Source organism: Aotus nancymaae, unplaced genomic scaffold (genome assembly GCF_030222135.1).
Source record: "Aotus nancymaae isolate 86718 unplaced genomic scaffold, 86718_ANA_hifiasm-v0.15.2.pri h1tg000020l, whole genome shotgun sequence".
Classification (NCBI taxonomy): Eukaryota; Metazoa; Chordata; class Mammalia; order Primates; family Aotidae; genus Aotus; species Aotus nancymaae.
Genome location: NW_026988432.1, coordinates 22,046,134 through 22,071,208, shown reverse-complemented (window position 1 = coordinate 22,071,208; position 25,075 = coordinate 22,046,134). Strand labels below are relative to the sequence as shown.

Here is a 25,075-nt window from a genome sequence, read left to right as displayed (position 1 = left end):
AAGTGGGTTAGGCATTCTGCATCACTTACTTGGATGGCAGCTACAACTCAGCATTTTTTGGAAAACCTTTCCTCTGTACCTTCCCCATTGATGAACAAGAGAATCATTAACATTTAAAGCTCTGCTTCATTTATAATAAGCAGAACCACTACGCTAACTAACAATAAATACCCTACAGCAGTTTACTGCTTTCGATTTTTCAAAGCACTTTCATGCACAATATTTCACCCTCCTTTACAACTTTGTACATCAGAGAAAGTCAGGGCTTGGTCCAAGTCCTCAAGGCAAGTTATTGGAAAAGCTGGGAGGAGAAACTATAATTTCTCCTTTCAACCTCTTTCCAAACTGCCTCTTACCCATTTTCTTATGTTATGAGAGAGAAATGACATCTACAGAAACTGGAAACTCCAAATTTGGATGAAAGATGTTCTCTGTAGAAAAAGTTATCTTTCCTCCTTCAAATTAATTATTCAGAATCCCAATTTCCTAATTATAAGGGCTTTTCTTTTGGGTTAAATATGCCCCACGGAAAATCGCAACTGTTTAAATTAATACTGACTCTGAGAAGCATTTCAAATTCATTTTCATGTACTTTTTTCCTCTTCATCTACACAGAAACTTAGAGAATATGTTTTAATTAAACATGCATTTGAGAGATGACAATTCATATCACTTTGTAAGCCATACCTGAAAATTCTCCAAGGTAAGAATAAGTAATCAAACCTATTAACAATCACCTATGAAGACAAGTGCTGCTGTAAATGATGGGTTTAGGCAAACTCTATAGTTCAGTCCAAGTTGCTAAAAATCTCATCTTTTTCTTAATTGTGCGTGGCAGTAGGGCCCATAAGTAAACTGAGGAGGAGCAATGGAAACCAGTCCTCGTGTGGACAGGTCATCTGTTACAAAAGCATAAAAGCTCACTCACGTGGACTTAAGCACATGAGCATACCCTGTGTGCTGTGGTAGAGAAAGCAACACAGATTTAGAAAAATTTTTTAAATATTAACATAACTTTCTTTTTTATTCAGAACATGAGTTTATCAGAAGATACAATGACACAGTTAGTTCTGTTGATCCAGTATCTATTTTCCTCTTCTTCCTTCTTTGTAGAACCTGCAGCAGTTTTTGGTATAATTGCTATTTGTTCACATAGCCACCACTCCTTCTAGTGGATCAGGAACAGGTGACCTCATTTCTAGCTCCAGAAGGAGACCCCCAAGTCCTGCAACCAATCATAGCCCTTGCCTTCCCCAGGCCAGGTACTGGTGTCAAAATGAGCACAAATACTCAAAGGCACAGCCTCCACTGGGTTCTTGGAAATGTCGCTCCCCTCCAAGGAAAGAGACACATCAGCAGATGACCTCTTATCCTCTTTGATGATTTTTCTGTTTGGATGTGATGCACAGAACCAAAGTGGGAATTTCCTTATCATTCCTACGATGAAAGCGAGGAGGGAAACCACCGGAGATGTTGGAATAGGTAATGTAACATAATACATTTCCCTATGTTTAAGTCCATTTTAGTCAAGGTTTTCTTTTGCTGCAGCTGAAAACATCCTAAAATAAACAGTAGATCTCCCCCTCCACCATCGCCCCAGCAGGTTGATGAACTTAATGTTCACTGAGGTTCTTTAACAAGAAATACCAACTCTGGATAAATCTAGACTTCATCTACCCAACGCCAATCCTTTCCTTTCCTGGCCGCTCATTTTTGTCTAAGCCCATAGGAGCACCATTTTCAGGAAATGTATGAGTTACATGCTGCATAATTCCCCATTTAATCCTCCTCTGACCTGTGCATGCATCTTTGCTCTCACCTCTCCTGGTCCCTGTGGCCCTCACATATAATAGAAGCAGCCAGCAAATACCTAATAAGCACTTAGCACAGGTAAAGTTAATGGCTACAAAAGGTACCTAAAAAAGCATTTTTCTTTTGGATTTACCAATATCATACCTACACACATGCTACATACACAGCCGAATGTTCGTGTATTTAGCTATACGCATTTTTCTGGGAAGAGAGTCTATAGCTTGTGTTGGATTTTCAAAGCAGTCCCCGACTTGATGAAGGTTAAGAACCTCACTCTGGATCAGTTAGCATTTGGCAAACCACACTGTCTGGATGTGTCACACACAGAGAATGTGTTCCCCAGAGCTTCATATTTCTTGCTTGAGGCAAACCATCTTTAAGTATTAATAATACTGAAGTTGTGCGATATTTCGGACTAAATAAAATTTTGTGGGCTCTCCTGGAGCCTCAAAGGCCATTTATATTTTCATTTCAGTAGAAGGAAAAATAAATCCTACTACTTAAAAATATGGGACACAACCTATCTTTCTGTTTGTGCCTCTCCAAATAAATTATGAATCCTGAGCTCAAAATTTAGTTGAAGAGACAAAAAGAATACTTGAAAAATAACTAATACATGGAAAAAGTTTTAAGTTTAAGCTACAAATGCCAAATAAACATCAAGGGATTGTTACTGAAATATTTTTTGAAAAGGAGATGGGAGTTTCCTTGAAGCAGGACTCTTAAGAGAAGGCAAGAAGGAAAATCAGGCATGGTGGCTCATGCTCTCTGTAATCCCAGCACTTTGGGGAAGCTGAGGCGAGTGAATCACTTGAAGCCAGGAGTTGGAGACCAGCCTGGCCAACATGGTGAAATCTCATCTTCTACTAAATATACAAAAACTAGCTGGGCATGGTGACACACACCTGTAATCTCAGCCACTCAGGAGGAGGAGGCAGGACAATCACTTGAACCCAGGAGGCGAAGTTTGCAATGAGCCAACATCGCGATACTGCACTCTAGCCTGGGTGACAGAGTGAGACTCTTGTATCAAAAACAAGCGAAGAAGAAGAAGAAGAAAGAAGAAGAAGGAGGAGGAGGAGGAGGAGAAGAAGGAGAAGAAGGAGAAGGAGAAGAAGGAGAATAAGAGGAAGAAGAAGAAGAGGAAGAAGAAGAAGAAGAAGAAGACGACGACGATGACGACGACAAGAAGGAAATCAAATATTGGAGAGCAGCAAACCGACACAAGAACAGAAAACCAAACACCACATGTTCTTACTCATAAGTGGGTGTTGAACAATGAGAACACATGGACACAGGGAGGGGAACATCACACACCTGGACCTGTCAAGGGGTGGGGGGCTAGAGGAGGGATAGCAGGGGTGTGGGGGATATGGGAGGGATAGCATTAGGAGAAATACCTAATGCAGATGACAGGGTGACAGGGTGATGAATTCAGCAAACCACCATGGCACATATATCCTATGTAACAAACCTGCATGTTCTGTACATGTACCCCAGAACTGAAAGGATAATTTTTTAAAAAGTGGGAAAAAAAAGGTAGAAAAGAAAGAAACTACATATCTTTGTATAAAATGGCAATTAATAAAATTTCAAAACCAAAAAAAAAAAAAAAAAAAAAACAACAAATATTGGAGAGCACAGAGAAGTGAATTCCAAGGTGTGGCCAGAGAAGAACAGGTGAAATAGTAGATGCCCAGGTAGCAAAGAGTAAAGCTTTAACTCAAGACACACTGAAAAATCAAGACCAGTCTTATTTCACTGAAGAGTGAATCTAACAAAGTCGTAAAAGAGAAGAAGATCTGGAACTTCTTCATAGGAATGCTTAAAAGCATTTCACTTGACCTCACTCAATTTAACTACTGCAGCCTTTGCCAACTCCCTTCCCTCCTTTCCCCTTTTAACTAGCACCTCTCATAATAAGGACCTGGAAACAGGTTCCCTAACTTCAGCAAAGGTACCCACTCCAATCTATCACGCGCCACTGGCAGCTGTCACTTCTCCCTACAAAAATCTTCAGTGGCTCCCTGTTTTGGATATAAACTGAAAATTCCTTAGGCTAGCATTTAAGGCGTTCAGGGTCTGTATGTACTTTCTCTCCTGATGTTACTTGGCATTGGTGCTTCCTTCTGTGCCCCAATCACACCAGACTCCTCACTGCTACCTAATGTTGTCTAGTTTCATCTCTCTTTCCTCCACCTGAAAAACATTCTTTCCCACACAACAAATGCATGTAGAATGAATAAATAAATGCATAATGCCATTGAGGAAACACACTCACACATACGTATCAATCAATCAATTATGTACATATACATTTGTTTATTTATCCCCACCAGGATGCAAACTTCAGAAGGACAGGAACTCTGGGCACCTATGAACCAGAATCGACCATAATGGCTTGCTAAGAGCTCAATGAACATTTGTCAAGTGAAGAAGTGCATTTATTAAACATGAAAACTCAGAATCTTTGTCACAAAAAGAAAACAGAACCAAATTCATATAATTGACAAAATAATCATCAATAACTAATAGAATGTTTTTAAATGGTGATAGAAATGTATTATTACGAGATATAATATAATAAATAAGAAAGCATTTTTTTCCCAGCAAGGGCTTCCATTATATGTTCAATTTCTCTAAAACACTGAGTAAGGGGATCGATAAAAAAATAGACAAGGATAGGATAACAACTTGATTTGAAACATAAAAATTTCTATGAGATGAAATTCACAAATTATTACCCCTTTAAAATGTAAAACAGATTTGAAGTGGTATGACTTGACTACCTGATACATAGTTACTACCGGTTCACCCAAGGGATTGTATACAAAGCTCTCCATTTTCTTTAAAAAAAAAAAAAAAAAGTAGAACCAGCTGGTAGATATATACAGTGCCCTTCAAAAGCCTCTGTTAAAGCCACAAATAATTGCAAAACTTGTTCAAATCAAATGGACAATTTATTTTATGTATGATTTTGCAAAGCCTTTACAAATATCCATGGATGGCTTTGCACCCCATTTGAAAGGATTTGCTATAAAACTGCACTGGCATAAACAAACAAAACTATTCTCAATATTTATACTTGTAACAAAAACCTATGAGGTTCTATATTCACTCGTGGTCATGAAAATCCTTACTCCCTAGCTTTTCATTGGTTGTAGTCTAATATACAAAACAAATAGGGTTTTCCGTTTAAATGCGACACACACACATACATTCTGTTTTGGTGTCCGTATTTCAAGCATTTTTCAAAAATTCAGTCACAAGGGAGAAAAGCAAAGAAATAAATGTATACATTTTAAAACACACCATAACCTTTTGTAATATAGAAACAATTACAGAAACAGAAGTCAAATTGGTTTTTTGAAAGTCTTTCCTACAAGTTTTTGGCCCCATAAGAGGTTGAGAATTAGGAGATGGAGAAAAGAAAAAAAAAAAGGAGTATTGGCCAGTAAAACGTCAAACAAAGCAACCGAGCTAGGATAAAAATTGAAAGGTGTTTGCCAAGACAGAATCAGAACTTCAGCTCAGCTCTATCCTCCCAGAAACTCCACAGGGCAGGGAGCCTGATGCTACTAACCCGGGGTCTCTAATGATTCTAATCCTGCATCCTCACGTCAGAGGACAGGGAGGACAAAGCAAAGGGCTGCTCAAACAGTCATCACCAAGTAAAACAAGGGACACTCCCTTGGCTCCTGCAGCTTTGGTATGCCTCGGGAACCTTTTGTTGTTATTGTTCTCTTTTTTCTCTCTCTTTTTAATTCAGAAACGTAGCTTCCATGTAAAGAAGAGAAGTCAAAGGGAGAAAAGACTCTCTTTACAAAACAAGCTTTCCAAACACACCTGTCCCCTATTTTGAGGATTCTGTGTACCTGTGCTGATATTAGAAGCATGATTTGTAATCCTCCCATTTACCCCACAATTTCCTGTCACTTAGAATCTCTGTGCCAGTTCATTCTCCAAAGTTTGTACAAATACGAATCCCAAGCGGGGGGGTGGGTCACATTAGAGAAGCTGGTCCAGGGCCACCACTCCCAGTGGAGCCCAAGAATCTGCAGTTACAAAACACATCTAGCATATTAAGATGCTGGGGGGCACCCACTTTGAGAAGTACCAGGAAATCTGTTAAAGCCACAGTTTTCCTAATTCCAACTGTCCCTCGGATCTGGAGCACTGTTAAAAATACGTATTCCTGGGTAGCTATAAGAAATATTGAAGCAGATTCTTCTAGATAGAGCCCAAAAGTGTGAATTTCACCAAGGCTCTCCCCTGCCCACACCGTGACCTCCCCACATACAGTCCAATGGCAGGAAGTAAGCTGTAATCTCTCTTTCAGGCTCTTTGGGAAGCATCTTGCCTACAAGTACCACAAACTGCAGTCAAAGAGAAGATAATAATCCTCAGAGCCTCAAGTGCCAGGCGAGCATCGGCGTGGATGTTAATCATCACCCCAAACAAGAAAAGTGGACCCACTGTGCACCGAGTGGTATAAGTGATGAAAGTACTGGTATCAGAACTCAGGAGAAGCAACAACAAGAACAAAAATAGCTGAAGTACAAACAAAAAAACAAAAGAAATCTTTTATGAGGGAAAATGATTTGCCATTTTCCACAAGGCAATCTGCATCCTCAACACAAATAAATGCACCACACAAGAGGACGTAATTTTGAAACAGACCTAGAAATCCTCAAGGTTGCTTTCAAATCTCCCCCACAGGACTCAGCAACACTCAATGAGAGTCTGTTCTTAAACAACCTGAAACCACGAACACCTAAGCACATGTGAAATATCAAAACAAAACACTTCCCCCACATCCCAATCCCGGCTCAGTGATGAAAAGCAGCCGTCATCTGATTCAATCAGACCACATTCAAAGCAGGTGGTTCCGAGCATTATTTGCGCACACAGTGGCAGCTCCTTCTCCACACGCACCAGAATACATGCGGATACTTTTTTAATGACACATGAAGAATTAGAACTGTTTCAAACCTTTTCGTGGGTAAAATTTAATCCCCACATTTTTAGTCAAAAAAGAATATCTTACTGAGAAAATGTGCCTTAGAAGAGCGGCAAAGCATAAGGAAATACCAAGAAATTAAAATAAGAGTTGTGTGAAGTCTTCATATCAAAGCCAGTCAAAATGGGATTTCTGCGGTTATTTTGCCTCTCTTTGGCAAGCTCCTTTAAAAAGGCAGATTCAAGACTTTTTAAATTTTATTTATGTAGATATTTATATTTGCAAATTAGATACCAAAACAGCAACAAACGTGGGCTGGAGAGGCACATATTTCTGAACTGTAATCCCTTTCTATGTATTAACTGTATGGCAGGAATAATGTATTTAATCTTTTATCTCAGTTTGCTCATCTGTGAAATGGGAATAATATATATTGTTTGACAGATTAAATGAGATCACTGATGTACTATACTTAGCAAAGTGTACACATAGACACAAACAGTACATCCAAGTGTTGTAAGTATTATCAATAGCTGCTGAAATTAACCTTTTCTTGACAAAAAATAATTTAGATACAGTCTGATTTAAAATGGAGCAAAAAAAAAAAAACTAAACTGAATAGTCACATAAAGTATGACTTAGTAACTTATTGTGTAGTTCAGGCACGTCAGGAGCCTCAGTAAAGGCAGACACCGTTTCCTCCACTTTCTCCACAAGGCCACAGAAAGGAACACGGAGATGACCTGACCATTCCACATTAGTAAGTGCTTAACAAATTCTTCAATTTACAGCTAAATCCCAGTTGGACTGCAGCAGTATTTTTACAAACATCTTCGGTGCAGCATAGAAACGTTGACATGACATAGAAAAGGAATGACTGAGAATGCTATTTAGTTCAGAGAGATTAGAGAAGATATTGCACCAGTATTAATGGAAAGGTTAAGAAAAAGCAAGGAGAAAAAAGGAAGTCTTTCAAAAGATGATTTTCCATTAAACTTCAGTTGATTATGGGGAAAAAAAAAATTCCAGGCTATTAGTCTGCAGTGTTGGTTAATAGTTTTCCTTATTTTGAGAAAACAATGAAAACTAATGAGTTACATCCAGCAGCTTTAAAAAATGAATTCTGTGCATAATTCGTAAGCCCTTCACCACATGCCTCTATGCAGTCCTTCTTTTAGTTAAGGTTTCAAATTAAGGTTATTATTTATGAGAAAAAGTTGGAGAGACATTAAGAGCTATAACAATTCTTCCAGACCATCATGGGGGCGGGAAGGCGGTGGTTCCATTCAGAGTGAATGGAAGATATACTCCAGGCCAAATATTTAAACAGGGGTGCAAAGGATACACACACAGCAATCCGCAGGCACCTGTCACTGCAAAATTCAACACTCACACAATCGAAAGGGCATTTGTGTTCACAAATCAAGTAATTATATCCCTAACTATCCATCTGCATATGCAATTACCCAGTCTGTTGAACAGAGAAGCAGATTTTTGCAGGTGTTTTCTTACCATCTTTCCTTCAAAATCCAGTTGCCCTTTATGTCCCCAAATCTGGGCACATACCAGTTCTCTAATTGAATCTTCGTGGCACTGTGGTGAGGATCAAGTGTTATGTTTTCACATACCGTGCTCACACACAGAAGATTCTGTAATCTAATCAGGCTCTTGCGCCCGATCACCACTTAACTAATGGTTTAATGGGCTCCGTTTACACCTTGATGTTAAAGCATGTGCAATGTGCCTCATGACTCTGATGAATCTGTTCCTAGATTTCTCTGACACATCCCAATTTTGCATATGTACTTTAAAATCTCAGCGTTAAAACTCTGGTATGCCAAGTAAAGTTAAATAAACAGAATGACAAAGCAGTAGACAGAGAAAACGAGCATGTGTGGTTGAGGGCAGTGCATTTAATCAAAAAGAAGCTTTTTTGAATGTTGGAATCATAGAAATTCAAATTGCAAAGTGTTTTCTATACTCAGAACTTGTTAAACATTTCGGTCCAATTGGTGCAAATTGTGCGTCTGTGCAGTCCTATTATACTTGAGAAATCAATAACTTCTCAGCCCTGAGGACATCTAGGGATCAGTTCCCCTTTATGTCAATCTCAGAGCTAAGTTAATCTCAGACCCAGCTTCATAGAATCTGAGCACTGAACAGGACATCAGATGGCATCAAATCCAATAATCGTCACAGAAATAGAAACCAAGGTCCAAGTAAGTGCAAAGACATCCCATGTCTCAGACTGTGCTTAAAGGATTGATTCTAGAACCTTCATATGTTGGAGAGTATTTCTAACTTTAATTTCTTCTCTGTTTGAATTTAATGTTCATGTTCTGCTACACAATCATTTACATGCATCCTTCTTTAATCTCCTAGATTCTCCTGGATGTACAGTTAAACAACAAAAGTCTAATTAAAATAGCAGTAATTTGCAGTTCTAGAAAAGAGAAAAGTTGGGGGGTCAAACTTCTTTCTTCCTCACAGAAGCTTCTAACAGCATATTTTATGTTCTTTTTAACAAATACTCTACACTACCTTTAAAGCATTGTTATTTAGATCTGAACAAGACACAGATTATTTTCTACTTGCTGTAAATTAAGCAAGCATGCCAGGGCAGGGAGACGACCCAACCTAGAGCTCAAGTCTCCTGACTTCTTATCTTCATATTAAAGGTGAGACATTACTGGTCCTGAGACAGATTTTATTTGCCCTGCACAGGATTCTTGGAGGTGCTGACTGAATGAACGAGGGGGCACCAGCTGGCCTAAACTCACCTCTCCTTAGCATCTGCTTCATTCATTGACATTATCTGGCTAGAGCCCAAAGTCAGGTGCATTGTCAAGGCTCTGCTCTATACTCACTGGTCACCACTGTGAACAAACTGTTAAGAGAGTAAGAAAAGACACACATACACATTTCCACCCCCACACACAGGCCTCTCCCTGGAGAATGGACAGAAGCCATGGACAGTAGCCAATTTCACATCTCCACTGACATAGCTACCAACAGCTGAGAAGATACAGCTATTATTTGGTATTAGAATATTCAGGTAGAGGACCTCCGTATCTGTTCACGTGTTACAAGTAATATTTTTCAAGAGGACAGGACAGTTAGCATGAGTGGCACAGTGACCCTAGGAAACTGTCCTAAATAGTATCTATTTTATAAAAACAAGAAACTAAATACCACTACCAAATTGAAAGGCCTTAATTTAAAAAACCTTTTGGGCTAAGTGAGCACTTCACAAAACTGTCTTCTGCAGAATGTTCCACATGGGAGGAATTTCATGAAAAAAGGAGTTCTCTGGTCAAAGCAATTTGGGAATCATTACAAATAATATCACTCTCTAGGGGTGTTTTACAATATTCAATGCAGAATGTACTGAAAATAAAATTTCTATTAACATGTCTTGAAACAGGTTTTTTTTTAAGTGCTGGTCTACATTATTCTTGCAAAAAATAGGAAAAGGGAGTATTTTAAATGATAAATTACTGTTCTGTGAATTATATGAAATGCATTAAAAGCTAATAAATGGAATATAGTATAGGCTTCAATATTTACACATCTCCTTGATAATTCTTGAACACAGAAAAAAGTGGGAAAATTAATTTATAAAATTAATGAATATTATCATTATTAATATATTGTTAACTTAAATTTGTGTAAATTAACATACATATCCCAAGTAAAACATCCAAAGACCAAAATTCCTTTGTCTCTCTGCAAAGGATGTGACAGTGGGTTCTTGCCTTCAGTTTCTGTAGTCTACAGTTTCCGTAGACTAGTTAAGCTAGTCCTTAATCCAATTTTATTTCCCCAGGTCAGTGATTCTGCACCTGTCCCATCAACCCAAATATAAAGAGCAAGATATATTTCACATACATTGAAATAATGTGAGTTGGTGAAATCAAAAGGCTTAGAAGATTGCAAAATACTGGACTTGAGGTCAGACTTGATTTTGTAAATGTTTTCCTCATTTTTATATTACTTTGCATGTACTCCCCTATTTAAATATCATATTATTAAATAACTACTCCAGTCAGCATGACAGCTAAATTTTTACATCTCTGACCAAAACATAGCAATTTATTTGAAATATTATGGACACACAAACACACACACACACACACACACACACACACACACACACACACACGGATCAGTCAGGCATCTACAACCAGGAAGAAAAAGAAGTGAAGCAATTTTAGTCAATACAAGCTCTTCTCCAACTAATAAAGTAAACACAACTGTACATATATTCTATTTGAGAAAAAAAAAAGAAATGAAAAACTATGGAATCACATGAAAGGTGGTTTGGATGCACACAGAAGAAAAATGGCCCGTGAGAATAAAGGGACTTCTCAGCTAAATAAGAGAGTCTTTTAAGATTAGTATTATGATTTAAGTCTACTTCAAAATGGTTTCAGCCTTATTAAAATTACATTAAAACTAGCCCTGATGCATTTGCATTTAAAGGGTTGCCTCACACTACTTAGCAGGCGCTGAATTCACTCCCCATTGATTTATAGTATTAGGGCACTACAATCACAGACATTTTTCAGGATAAAGGACAATAATACTCTGACCAAAAGGGCTTAAGGATGCAAGTCATCAGGAATGTGAATAAGAGAGTTACATTTATTTGCATAGCAGAACACATTCACCTGCAACATTAAAACAACCCAGAGAATGCTAGACAAGGGAATTACTATTCTATTACACAGGATCCTTACCAGTAGGACCACATTCAATCAGGAACCTTGCACTCTTGTAAGAACATAAATCTTGAAAAGGGAAGAGATAATAAACTATTTTGTTATTTTAAAGCGCCTCAGCTAAGTTATTAACTTTGATCCTTTCAATCCTATACTAATAGGAGTATCTTATTGCAACATCTATAAAGATCTAAAACAGATAATGAAGGCTTTCTTTAAAAAATAAAATAAAATAAAGAAATCTACACAAAGCAACACAGCTCAAAGAAGTGGGAGTCTTTACTTTCTTTTAAAAGACTATAAATGCATTCTAAGGTCTGGTTCTTTAATCATTAAGAGCTCAACCACAGGGTTACTGGCTTTATTATTTTAACCAATTCACAACCTGTTTGATTCAGACTGTTGACTCATTTAAGCCAACAGATGAGTCGTTTCAGTGTTTTGCACCAAGTGACTTATCAAAAACCTTCACTAACACGAGAGACTCAAAAGCCAGAACCGAAGTTCCCATTTCCGTCACACTTAGCCAGCCCACCAAGTCAGTGGAGAATATAAGAAGGTATTTGGAGGTACAGAAGTTGGATCATCGGCCTCTTATTTCTACTCCAACTGTGGAATAATTTAATTTTTAAATCTTGTCCTAAAAGTACATAGATGTGAAAGAACTTCAGAAGTTCAAAGCGTCACACTAAATCGTTATAATCATTTAATTATGAGAGCTGCTAAGCAAGTACAAGGTTTAATTAGTTATTAAAAGAAAAATGTGAATCTAAAAATTCCTAGGCTGCAAGTCAACAAATTTTTTAGGACAAATGCTTTTAGAAACAATCAAATCAGTTTTTGGAGATATCAAGCCTTTGTACATTATTTTCAACATCAATACCGAAAAATACACATTTAATAGGCATGGCAAAAAAGGACAACAAATAAGATTGATGTTGTAGAAAACAACAATGTCAAAAAATTGTGTACTAGGCAGCGATTTCTTTAACAGCAATATAATCCAGACCTAACAGAAAGGTCTGGATTTAACAGCAATATGATCTAGACCTAAGAAAAAGAGCCATTTTACATTGCTCTTTAATTATGAAAAGGAATTTATGTTCATTTTTAAAAATGTTGATTTTTGAATCGTTTGAATAATTCAGGATCTGTCCTTTACATGGAGGTGAGTGGTGATGTCTTTTTAATTGAAGCAAGGATCATTTGCAAGAGTCATCTGAGCTTTTTCCCATGTTTCCGTTTCCTAGGTTTGGGCATCAGGAGGTATCTTCAGGTCCTCTCTTCACCTACTTCCTAGTTTATAACCACAAGCCAACTACATCGTAATCCACAGAACCCAGAGATGTGGCAAATGAAAATGGGAGCAACAAAACCACTACAGCATAAGCCTTTAAGGCAAGGCGGAGGAAAGAACAGTAAATGCTTAAAGTTTTCATACGGCTAACTCTGTTGATAGTTGCCAAGTAAAGAACCTAAATTCAAGTGCTTTATAATTGTTACAAATTGTGCCAAAGTACAGCGTGTTACAATAAATTATGAAGCTTATCTAAATTATAAAAGTAATTAAACTTTCCTCAGATACTCATAATTCTGCCCTCCATAAATTTTCTGTTCATTGCATATTCAATACCTATGTGTTCCAGTAAAACAAAAAAACTAAAAAAAATAGAAAGGAAAGAACAATCTCCTTCTAAGAACGATGATGCAATAGGCATATAGCATAATCTATATTGCAGAAATGCATGAACAATTACTTTCAAGATCTTCAACCATAACAAATGTTAATAAAAATATTTATACTAGAAACAATTCTCAGAGCTTTTCTGAAGTTTCGTTTTCCTCTTATTATTACAGACATTTGTTTTAACATGAGTTTTCTCCTCTATCCCAACATTTCCTACTGCTGCAAAAGGCCATAAATCTTTATTAGCATATTACTGTACAATCTGTCACAATAATAACAAAAATAATGAAAGCCATAGTAACCCAGTTATATGGTCCTCGCCATTTGCAAGAGTCCCAACTTCTTTATATACTCTAGATAGTAAAATACATACAGGATCCGTCAACTGCTGAAACACAGCAGTCTACAATGGAATACAGCTGCTGCTGAAAATCAAACTGAACAAGAGCTGTAAAATTACCAAAACAAAAATGTTCAAAGCCACAAGAGAATATATAGAGGATACCATTTCCAAGTTTCAATTTAAAGAGAGACCAAAAATGCCATCTTGATACTCGTAAGGCAAAAAACATCGTTCTTTCAAAAGGTTCAACCACATTTCCACTGGGAGCAAATCAGCCGAGCAGGTGTGTTAGTGATGAAGGAAACCCTTGTTCTATTATAAATATCTTCAATAATCAGCAAACATGATGAACAAATTTTTTAAATGCATATAGAAGACCACGTTTGTCAAAAGGTTCCCGGAATTTTGTATGATTTTTGCTTGGGTACCTGATTTCTCAATCCTAAATTAGGTACTTCTATTTCAGTATAGATTCCAATTTAACAAAAACATTTATTTTATAAACAGAAAAGGAAATGAGCTTGAATAAGATATATTTATGCAATTACCATATCTAATAGCCAATTACATGTCCTTACATGAACAGATAAATAATATATGCACATACATTTATCAATCTTGTCTATGAGGGAAGGAAGAGAGAAGAAATTAAAAGAAGAGCAAACTATTACATATGGCATGCAGTTTTCATTATTTCATATTTGCATAAGGGGATGCAATATTTGTCTTCAATAAGGCTACAAATTACAAATGATTAGTTCAGATATTTTTAAACCAAACTAAAATATACAAGTTATTAAGCATATCATTCAACCTGGCAGTTATATTTATTATAACTATTTACCTTATTTTCCTTATTTTATAAATTAAAAGCAGGAGGACTGTTTGAGTTCATGTAAAGCTATTAAAACATTATTTAAAGATCAAGTTATCTATGTTTTAAAAACAGAATACCTCACAATATCCATTGGGGGTAGGGGGTGGGGGATTATGAGAAGTTAATGTGAGAATAGAATCAGATGAGATGTACTGTACTTTAAAGTATCCATTAACTAAAGCTACATGAAATTGGAAGGGGGAAAAAAAAACCTCTGACATCCACATGAATACCAAATTAATTCATTATGATCAGTGCTACTACAATGAACACAAAATTAATTCATCACAGTGGAATACACAAAGCACTACCCACTTGTTATACCTACTGACAAAAAATAATAGGACGATTATCCTCCACCAGGGTGACACACGTGGCCATGGGCACTGCCGGCTTGTCAGTCACACAAGTGTTTCCTTCCCTGGGAGTGTACACCAAGATATTTTCTGCAGGGAGGCTCTTTATCAACCACCATTAAACGAAGCATAAGATGTGAAGACCCAAATCACCTATGGTTTTCTCTCCCGCTGTTGCTCCCTACCAGGGATGGGTCCAGGGTTAAGCAAGTAAAGTACTTGGGGGCAATATTTAAGGGGGTGCCCACACACTCAGCGTTCTGCAAGTGATGGCCCTCACCTTACACAACTCTGACAGTGAGCCCCACAGTCCCTACGTATCTGTAAGCCTAGACTCTAAAGCATCATCCTCTCCCTTATTTGGGGGCCCAGGGGTCCTGCCATACCAGAGTAAACCAGCCAGTCCTAACACCTGCCAGAGCCACGACCGTGTCTTCTCTTAAGGCAAGCACTCTGGGGTCAGTCTCCTGAGAAAGCCTATGTGAACTTACAAGCGTGAGACCAACCATCAGTGTTCTGGGGTCTACCATAAGACTTCACTGTACGGTATGAAAAAATCAAGATGATTTCGTGAATCTCCCCTTTTGACCTCCTCCAAGTCTCTAATGAAGAGAAATGGCTGATGACTTTTCTTTCCCACACCATCAGAGATACAAGGACCTGGCACCTGAACCTCAAAGGCTCAGTCTACTTCCACTTCTAGCACCAACTTCAAGACAGGCTTAGTGATGTAAGGGTGTCTTTGCTCAGCAACTTCAAGGGGACTTATCAGGTGGAAAGTCACACGTAAGACAGGAGAGAACCCCTTCCTAGAGAGGATGAGCTTCTCCTAGGTAACGAGAATATGATATAATATATTTTCTTCCTTTTATTTGTAAGTACCCCTTAAAGCCAGGGAATGCTTAAATCCCTGTAGGCAGCCAGGAAGCATAGTTTTCATGTATCAACTACAATACAAGATTATGCTTATGGAAATCTTTCCTCTTTCCCTTGACATGATGAAAGTTTGTGTTTCTTTTTTAGCTCCTCAAAGATGGGTTCATCTCAGACCCTTTTCCAGAGCAGGTCCGGGAAATGCAAATGTTAGTCAATGTAATGAAAGGCACCCATTTAACATCACAACTTGCTAAATAAGAAACCTATTTACTCAGAATTTTTCTTGGAGTATACAGGGACTCAAAAGATGGATACTCCTTCCTTTGCTAAACTGCAATTTTGTTCTTCATCCTTATTACTTAGCCTTTGTGGGGTGCTCATGCTATACCAACACATCTGCACATCACAGATGTGGTACTCAGGTAGGAAGAAACAAGAATCTGACACAACATGAGAGCACAGCATTCTATTCCCACCTGAGAACAGGGGACCAATAAACGTGAAAGGCAATAGGTTTAAGCTCTGTGTGCATGGTTAGGGAGGCACCGTAACAGAGGAGTTTTAGCACAGGATAAAGCATATTCTAAAAGAAAACTAGACTTTTTCAGCTAAACCTAGCTCCATCTGTTTATGTAGGACAGAAGTACTCGAACTTGACTGTACATCAGAATCACCTGGGGAAGTTTTAACTACCCCCCCACAATTTAATTGGGGGTGGGGTCAAACATCAGTATTGCTTCTCCAAGCTCCCCAGGTGATTCTAATTTGCAGCCAGGTCTGCAAACCACTGATATCGAGGCCAGATGGCCATATATCCTGTACCTGGGGAAAGAGCATTTTTACTATGAGGGGACACAAATCAGTGAGTAGTTTTCAAGCCCGGCTGGCTATCTGAATCCTATTGGGAGCTTTTATTAAAATACAGACTACTACCAGGCCTTGCCTCTAGACCCGCTGACTGGGAAGCTAAAAAAATGAGATTCAGCAATATCTGCATGTTTTAAAAACATGGCCAGGCACAGTGGCTCAGGTCTGGAATCCCAGCACTTTGGGAAGCTGAGACAGGTGGATCATACGGTCAGGAGTCCGAGACTAGCCTGGCCAACATGATGAAACCCCGTCTCTACTAAAAATATAAAAATTAGCCAGGCATGGTGGTACACACCTGTAATCTCAGCTACTCGGAGGCTGAGGCAGGAGAATCACTTGAACCTGGGAGGCGGAGGTTGCAGTGAGCCGAGATTGTGCTAAGTACATTTTGACTGTCATCTGGGGTTAGGACCACTGACCTGGATGAAACTCAGAAGCTCTTAGCCCTAACGTGATTTCCAACAGAATTCTTCATGTTTGCACGAGTAATCTTAGCCTGCCAGAGAATTAGGAATAGCAGGGGAAAGGAGTGGAGGAGGGGAGAAGTATTTAAGAAAAAAATAAAGAGAAAAGAAATTTAAGTGTCCTCTAAGCACCCACAAGTCTGCTTCTTAAAGTGCTGATAATGAGCAGTGTGTGCTGAAAAGACCAATGGAACTAAATTCTGAACCAGTTCATTTCGGCACATCCTGTTTATACGACTATTTAATGAGTCATTCAGCCAGGATGATTTTCTGTCTGAATATGTTAATTGCCATTTTTTTCATAGCTCTCTATTAAACAGTACAGATAAAATAGGCATGCTCATGTTTTTAAGCACTATCAGCCTCTCACCCTCAAGAGAGTGGGCAACAGGAGTAAATAAGGGAAAACTTTCTCTCTTTTTTCAAGTGTCTAATTCTTCTAACATATATTGGCATTTGGGACCCCACTTCAATTCAAAAGCATATGTTAGAGTTAGCATTAAAGTGAAAATGAAATGAGGTGGTTCTCCCCCATATGCCACTGGCTTCATTATATCACAAAGAATTAGCTCAAATAACAGGGCAACAACGTGAACCTTCTTGCTAATAAATTCTCCTACGTTTAGGAGGTCAGTATGGATATTTGGGGAAAGACAAGTGATAAAGAAACAGAAAAATTCCAACTCACTCTGATATTCCTTTATAAATCAGTGTATAACGATGATTATTATTGAGAACCCTGGAAGATCTAGGAAATGGGTCAAAGGTCTAGTTAGAGATTATGTTTAATGAGTGATTAAAATAATTCATTTTTATATTTCATTCACCCACAAAGGATGCAGAATTTAGAAATGTAAATTCCAAAACAACATCAATGCGAAAAGTGAAGTAATAAACAGTGCAAAAAAGCCATATTTCCATGCACATTATCACTTAATAAATCAAGCCACTCTTAATATTCATTTTAGCATTTATGCAGTTTCCAGTGCCTTAATTTTAAAGAATTTACATTAAACAAATTACATATCATTATACTGCATTCAGAAGGAAAAAAACACAACCAACCTTAAGGCCATAACAACATATTTTATTCTTAACTGCTTTGTTTACAAATATTAAATGGTCAAATTAATAGTGTTCTCAGTGGCTTTCTGACATCTCCAATTTTTCATAAATGAAACTAAAGCAAACGCAAAGATGAAACTCCAGTGGCAAAGGTTTATTGGTCTTTGTACCTCATTAAAAGGACTTTTATAAATCACATTTGTTCTTTTGAGTAGCAACTAACACTGCTGAAAAGGACAGGTTGGGTTTTAAAAGAGACAGATATGACCTAAAGGGAACACATTTTACTGTAGTGAAATAAACTGAGGAAACAGTTAGCAGATAAAAACCCCTTGAAAGGAAACATCATCTTTGGGAGAAAAAAAAAAGGAAAAAAAAACCTTCGCTGAGGAAAACAGCTGGAAACAGGAAGCTTTTGGGCTTTCATCCTGCCTGCTTTGATTCCACCGCATCCCCATATCATGAAAACGCAAAGAGACTGATTTCAGCTGTGCCTTCTTTCAACAGAAGGGGGGAAAGGCTTTGTGGAGTGTGAGCAACCCCATCCAGAAGACCCCCGCCCACCCCAATCATACAAACACTAACAATGAAGTGGAAAGAGAGAAATGGTGATAGATAAGTAGCAACTCGCAAATAGCATTTTACAGGCTTTAACAATGAAAGGAGAATATTTGTTCTAACTTAATTGTTTCTCTCAGCAATTCTCATAGGAATTTGCAATCCCATAAGTGAAAAAAACTAACCAAGGTAGATATACTATGACAGGTTTTCTTCTCCCATTTCCTTTATGCCTTTCTAACCTGGAATTTCCAGGAATGCATGACGATGAAAAGTTTCTAGTTCTGATATCCACCACATTGCTGTGGTCATTTTATTTTTCATTATAGCGATAAGGAGTTAGATGTTACAACCCCTTATGGTCTTCAATCTAAAGTCATTGAATTCTGGTTTTCACTATATTTAGATATCTAAAGTCACTCTATTTAGAGATCCAAAGACCAATAAACCTTTGCTCACTGCAGTTTCGTATGAGATGTCCTTCTGGTCATCTCATCTAGATTGTTCCCCACTGCTACCTTGAAAATATTTGTATTCTCATGACATTTAAAGGACAATGCAGCAGAGTAAAGGAAAGCTTGGATGAGCTTACATCATCCTTGGTAACTAAATCACAAAGCAGCTCAATAAACAAATCATACAAATCTAATACACCCAAGTCACAATTTATTCTTCTGTTGCTATTTTGGGATGCCTTTTAAAGTGAGGATTACAAAGCGAGGCAATATAGGGGCACATAAATGTAAAACTGTGACTTTGAAACTGTAACCAATGTCAGTATAAAATAGTAGGTATATCTCAGCCAGGCATGGTGACTCATGCCTGTAATCCCAGCACTTTGAGAGGCTGAGGCGGGCAGATCACCTGAGGTCAGGAGCTCAAGACCAGCCTGGCCAATATGGCGAAACCCATCTCTACAAGAAATACAAAAAATTAGATGGGCGTGGTGGTGGGCGCCTGTAATCCCAGCTACTCAGGAGGCTGAGGCAAGAGAATCACTTGAACCTGGGAGGCGGAGGTTGCCGTGAGCCGAGATGGCGCCACTGTGCTCAAGCCTGGGCAAGAAAAGCAAAACTCCGTCTCAAAAAAAAAAAAAGTACGTATATCTCATGCTCTTCACAAAGAAGAACTGATTTTCATACAAGTTAAGGAAAGGAACTTACATTCAAGTTACACACAAGTTAAGGAATTAGCTAATTCATTTTTCTAAAGCTATTCTTAATAGGAAAATTTCACAGCACAAGAGGTTTCAAGCAGGATATGTAAAATGAATATTAACTTCATCTTAACAGACTTAAAGTAGGTATCTTCAGATATTCAAACTTACAGTGGAACACTCTGATTCCATGGTAACACTTCAATTTCTAAAATGTCTACAGTTGACACTTGGTATGTGCCACCTCCTTACCAATGGATATGAATTACTTTTGATTTATCCTTATTCATTCTGAATGTCTTTTTCTGGAACTGTCTTAGTTACCAGTGAAACATAGTATAACTTTGACAATCCTCATGCAAGGTTATTTTAACAGCATATACCTCTAAAATAAAAGTGATCCTCGCCAAGAAAACAAAATAATTTAGTTATTTGTGTCAAACTTTGAAGGTCTACAGAAACAATGCAGTGGATATCAGAAATAAAATTTTTTTATCATCATGCATTCCTGAAAATTCCAAGTTAGAAAGCCATAAATTCAGTCTAGAGTCTCCATATTTTTGGCATCATCAATTTCATCATCATCATCATCATCATCATCATCATCACCATCATCACTAATCATCTTCTACACTTGGGAACAGAGTTTTGACATATTTCATTCATTCTCAAAAGCAACCTAAGAGGAAGGCCAAACAGGCATAATCCTCCTCATAGCATAGATGAATAAACTGAGCCCACGAGGGTAAACAGAGATTCCAGTGATAGCATCCAGATCTCTGACAGAAGTCCTTGGGTCATTCACCCTGACTCATAACTTTCACCAATAGCTAGAAAAATAACCAGCTCAAGAACCACAATTTTCAGATCAAAGTAAAGAATTTTTGTCATTCCTAACACAGCCCTGGAGAACTCAGTTTCTTTAGGCAATGGTACTAACGTGTCCCTTTAGACTTAACAGCATACAGCGGAGAGCAGAGAATGGCACAGTCAACTTTTCTTTGAAATCTATTCTAATGGCCGGGTGCGGTAGCTCATGCCTGTAATCCCAGCACTTTGGGAGGCCAAGGTTTGTGGATTGCTTGAGGCCAGAAGTTCGAGACTAGCCTAACCAACATAGTAAAATCCCATCTCTACTAAAAATACAAAAATTAGCCAGGCGTGGTGGCACATGCCTTTATTCAAGCTACTGGGGAGGCTGAGGCATAAGAATCACTTGAACCCAGAAGTTGCGGTGAGATTGCTCCACCTCACTCTAGCCTGGACAATAAACTCTGTCTCAAAAAAAAAAAAAGAAAAAGAAATCTATTCTAATTGCCCAAATGTACTGTACTCTTATATTCTAATTGCCCAAATGTACTCTTATCTCTGCTGCTCTTCTAAATATATATTCATTCTGTAACACTTGCTGATCATCTATCAGGTAGCAAGGCCACTGTCAAGAATGTAAGTCTGAACCCATGAATGCCATTCCCGTGAAGTCTACAAAAAGATAAGAAATGGGCCGGGCGCAGTGGCTCATACCTGTAATCCCAGCACTTTGGGAGGCCGAAGTGGGCAGATCGGGAGGTCAGGAGATTGAGATCATCCTGGCCAACATGGTGAAACCCCATCTCTACTAAGAATACAAAAATTAGCTGGGTGTGGTGGCATGTGCCTGTAATCCCAGCTACTCAGGAGGCTGAGGCAGGAGAATCACTTGAACCAGGGAGTCGGAGGTTGCAGTGAGACGAGATTCATGCCACTGCACTCCAGCCTGGTGACAGAGCGAGACTCCATCTCAAAAAAAAAAAAAAAAAAAAAGATGAGAAACGTGTGCATGGGAGAAAAGAGAACTCACATCTGTTGAGCATCTATGAAGACTAAACCATGTCCCAGCTCCTTCCTTGAATTCTTATAACAGTTATATGAAGATGAAACCAAAGAGCAGTAGTTACCAGTAACTTCTGTGGCACTAGGCTCTCCTAAGAAAGTTAGAAATCCTACTAATATTTGAGTAAAACTGGCTAAACATTTCAATCACTAAAGTTATCACATGCTAATAAGTATAAACACTCTATTTATTCAATGCTTTAGAGAAAATATGATTATACCATTAACAATTTAATCTTTTTGTTGTCATTTTAATCCACCAAGGCTTTGATTTAGAAACAAAACAGAGGAGGCAAATTACTGTATTGCCGAACACTGGTATCAATACCAAAAATGAACTGAAGCAGACGTACAGAAACTGACCAAGCTATAACATTCTCACTCACGCACATTCGCTGCCCCTCTCTGCGTCTGCCCCAAGCACAGTGTGCCCACACTGCCTCTAATTTGTGTTGTCTGTTGGCAAAAGGGACTGTAGGACCAACTTTAAAAACCAACTGAAGTATTAAAACAAAACAGACATCCTCTCCCATATTTGGCAGGAAAACCCTAATTCAAATGTTCCAAGCCTCCCCCAAGAACAAGCAATTATAAGTGCAGAAAGGCAATGGCTTTAAAACAACATGCTAATCCTAATATTAGTACCTTGAAAAAGGAAAACTGCCAAGATGTTGGAATAATGCCCAGTTATCCGTCTTACCTACAGCAATAAAACTGTCCTATAAATGTGAACAAGACAGTTAGGATACATTTTAGAGTTAGGTTATTGGCATTTTTTTCCACCTCGCCATTCCCTAGGAGAACAAGCCTGACCTACGGAAGCAAAATGCAGCAGATGGTAACTCAGCCCAGTACCAAGAGTACTTAGTCAATCCAAATAATTCACACAAAAAGGAAGCAAGATGTTCAATGATTTATGGCCCTGATTTCACTAGAAAATTATGGAATCCTTCAACAGAGCCACCTTTTTATTGTCATATGCTAGATAGCTAACTAAATATCTAAAAAACAATATATTATTATATTACCATCAATAATACATAATTACATAATTATTGATAACATAATAATTATTACAGCTAGCACTTAACACTGGGTAATCCTGTAAGTAATTTACAAGAAATAACTTATTTAGTCCTCAGTACAATTCTATGAAATAACTACCACCACTGCACAGATAAGAAAACTGAGAAAAACAGCAACTAGAACAAATAACTATGACACGAAGAACCAACTTTCAAATCTGGGAAATATACACCCAGTCCATGTGCCTAACCACTCCAACAGTATAGGAGTGGGTTGAATCTAAGATTACTGCAAAAATGAAAAATAAAATGTATTTGTACAGAAAGAACACTAGACCTGGACTCAGCTGACCTGACTTCAAGACCCCACTGTTTGCTGCAAAATCTCAACAGAGACACCTCTTTGAGAAATGGTTTCTTCATCTCTGAAATGGAGTGAATTCGAAGCTGGAAAGCTTGTGCTTCCCGTTTTAAAAATCAGATTCTAAGGACAAACCCTTATATCTGAGTTTTACTTAAAGACCAGATCACTTTTTATCATTGTTCTAGATAAGCAATACTGATCACTTGCAGTGGGAAATCAAACAGCAGCAGTTTCTCTCTGGTTTGGTGATCCTCATCCCACGTGATTCTATTATAAAACAGCACTTCCTCTTTTTGCAGAGAGGGTGAGACTACTTGCTAGTAAGTGTAACTCCAATAAACCTAGGAGGACCTGAGGCTGCTACTTCCCAGTTCCCAAGTCAAGTCAGCCTTTTGATAATATATTTTATTTGTACACACACATATAATTAGATAGAATCTTCCAATCAGCTTCCTGATTCTAAGACTGCATTTTCTTTCTACAAAATGAAGCCGAATGTCCAAAGCAAAACCATCAGCTATGAAAATACACAATTAAAATGTCCATGTGCAATACACACACATACCACACACACAAAAACATTTCCACAAGCAAGCATGCATTCATTTATTTAAACACAATCACAGTACTCACTCTCAGAGAGGGATAGGTTTTAAGACCTCCAGTGGATGCGTGAAACCTCAAATGGCACCAAACTCTATATATGCTATGATTTTTCCTATGCATACATAACTATGATAAAGTTTAGTTTATAAATCAGGCACAGTGAGAGCCTGACAACAATAACTAAGAGTAACATAGAACAATTATAATATACTGTTCACAATTTTACAGACAGAACCTTCATTCTTGGCAGTCTTAGCATATGGTATTTTTTCTTTTATTTTTATTTATTTATTTTTTGAGATAAAGTCTCACTCTGTCGCCCAAGCTGGAGTGCAGTGGCGGGATCTAAGCTCACTGCAACCTCCGCCTCCCACGCTCAGGCAATTCTCCTGCCTCAGCCTCCCAAGGAGCTGGGATTACAATCACATGCCGCCACGCACAACTAATTTTTGTATTTTTAGTAGAAACAGGGTTTCACCATGTTGACCAGGCTGGTCTTGAACTCTGGACCTCAGGTGATCTGGCCACCTCAGCCTCCCCAAGTGCTGGGATTACAGGCGTGAGCCACCGTACCCGGCCTTTTCTTAAGTGGGGAACTTCTCCATTTTTGCTTACAGGAAGCACATTATGGCTTCCCTTTGGCATATCTGAATTGCCAGATTCACTACTTTTGTGCTTTGGGGTCCAAGGATGACTTGAACCTGAACATTGCTATAGTGACAGTCAATCTGAAAACCCAGAGGTGACTTACAGGTAGGGAAATGTCTACAGCGTGGATCTGCTGGACAAAGGAAGGATTTACGTCCCAGGTGAGACAGCAAAGATTTCATCACGACTCAAAATGGCAAGCAATTTAGAACTTAGGAGTTATTTCTGGAATTTTCCATTTAATATTTTTGGATCATGGTTGATGGACGATAACTAAAACTAGAGAAAGTGAAACCACAGATAAGGGATGGAGGACTGCTGTATTCTAATTATCTTTTTTGCCTACTAAGGGTTACATACTTTGATGCAGTTTAGTTGGATATTAGTAGGCAACTACACATGGGTAAAGAAATGAACCCCTTTGCATCTGAACAGCAACAGCTATGGGGGCTGACAGAGGGAACCACTGAATTCTAACCCTGGCTGAAACTTTGTTGGGAGGGGTCGGGGGAGAAGATTTTTCGGTGTATTGTGTGTGCTGAGGGTAATCTATCAAGTAACTGATTGGATTCAAATGTTGGTGTTGAAGAGTTATCCTCAGCTTCTCCATTCCCCTAAAAATTCTCTAAGCTGAACTAGCCTTTCTAGGCATTCACTCCAGTAAGATGGAGAAACTGACCCATGTAACCTGGAAATGACTACCACCAGGATGAGATGCTGAGACTTATTTGTTGCCTATAAAGTCTCATCCTCAAGTTGATACTATCCAGGAACAAATAACAGAACTAGTAGGGGACAGAAAGGCTTCCTGACCA

General features: G+C 38.3%; 1 protein-coding gene across 29 annotated transcripts in view; it reads right to left on the bottom strand.

Moving 5' to 3' along the window:
• Positions 1-25,075, bottom strand: part of TCF4 (transcription factor 4) — a 368,346-nt gene that overhangs the window by 261,929 nt on the left and 81,342 nt on the right. The gene's annotated exons all lie outside the window — the stretch shown is intronic.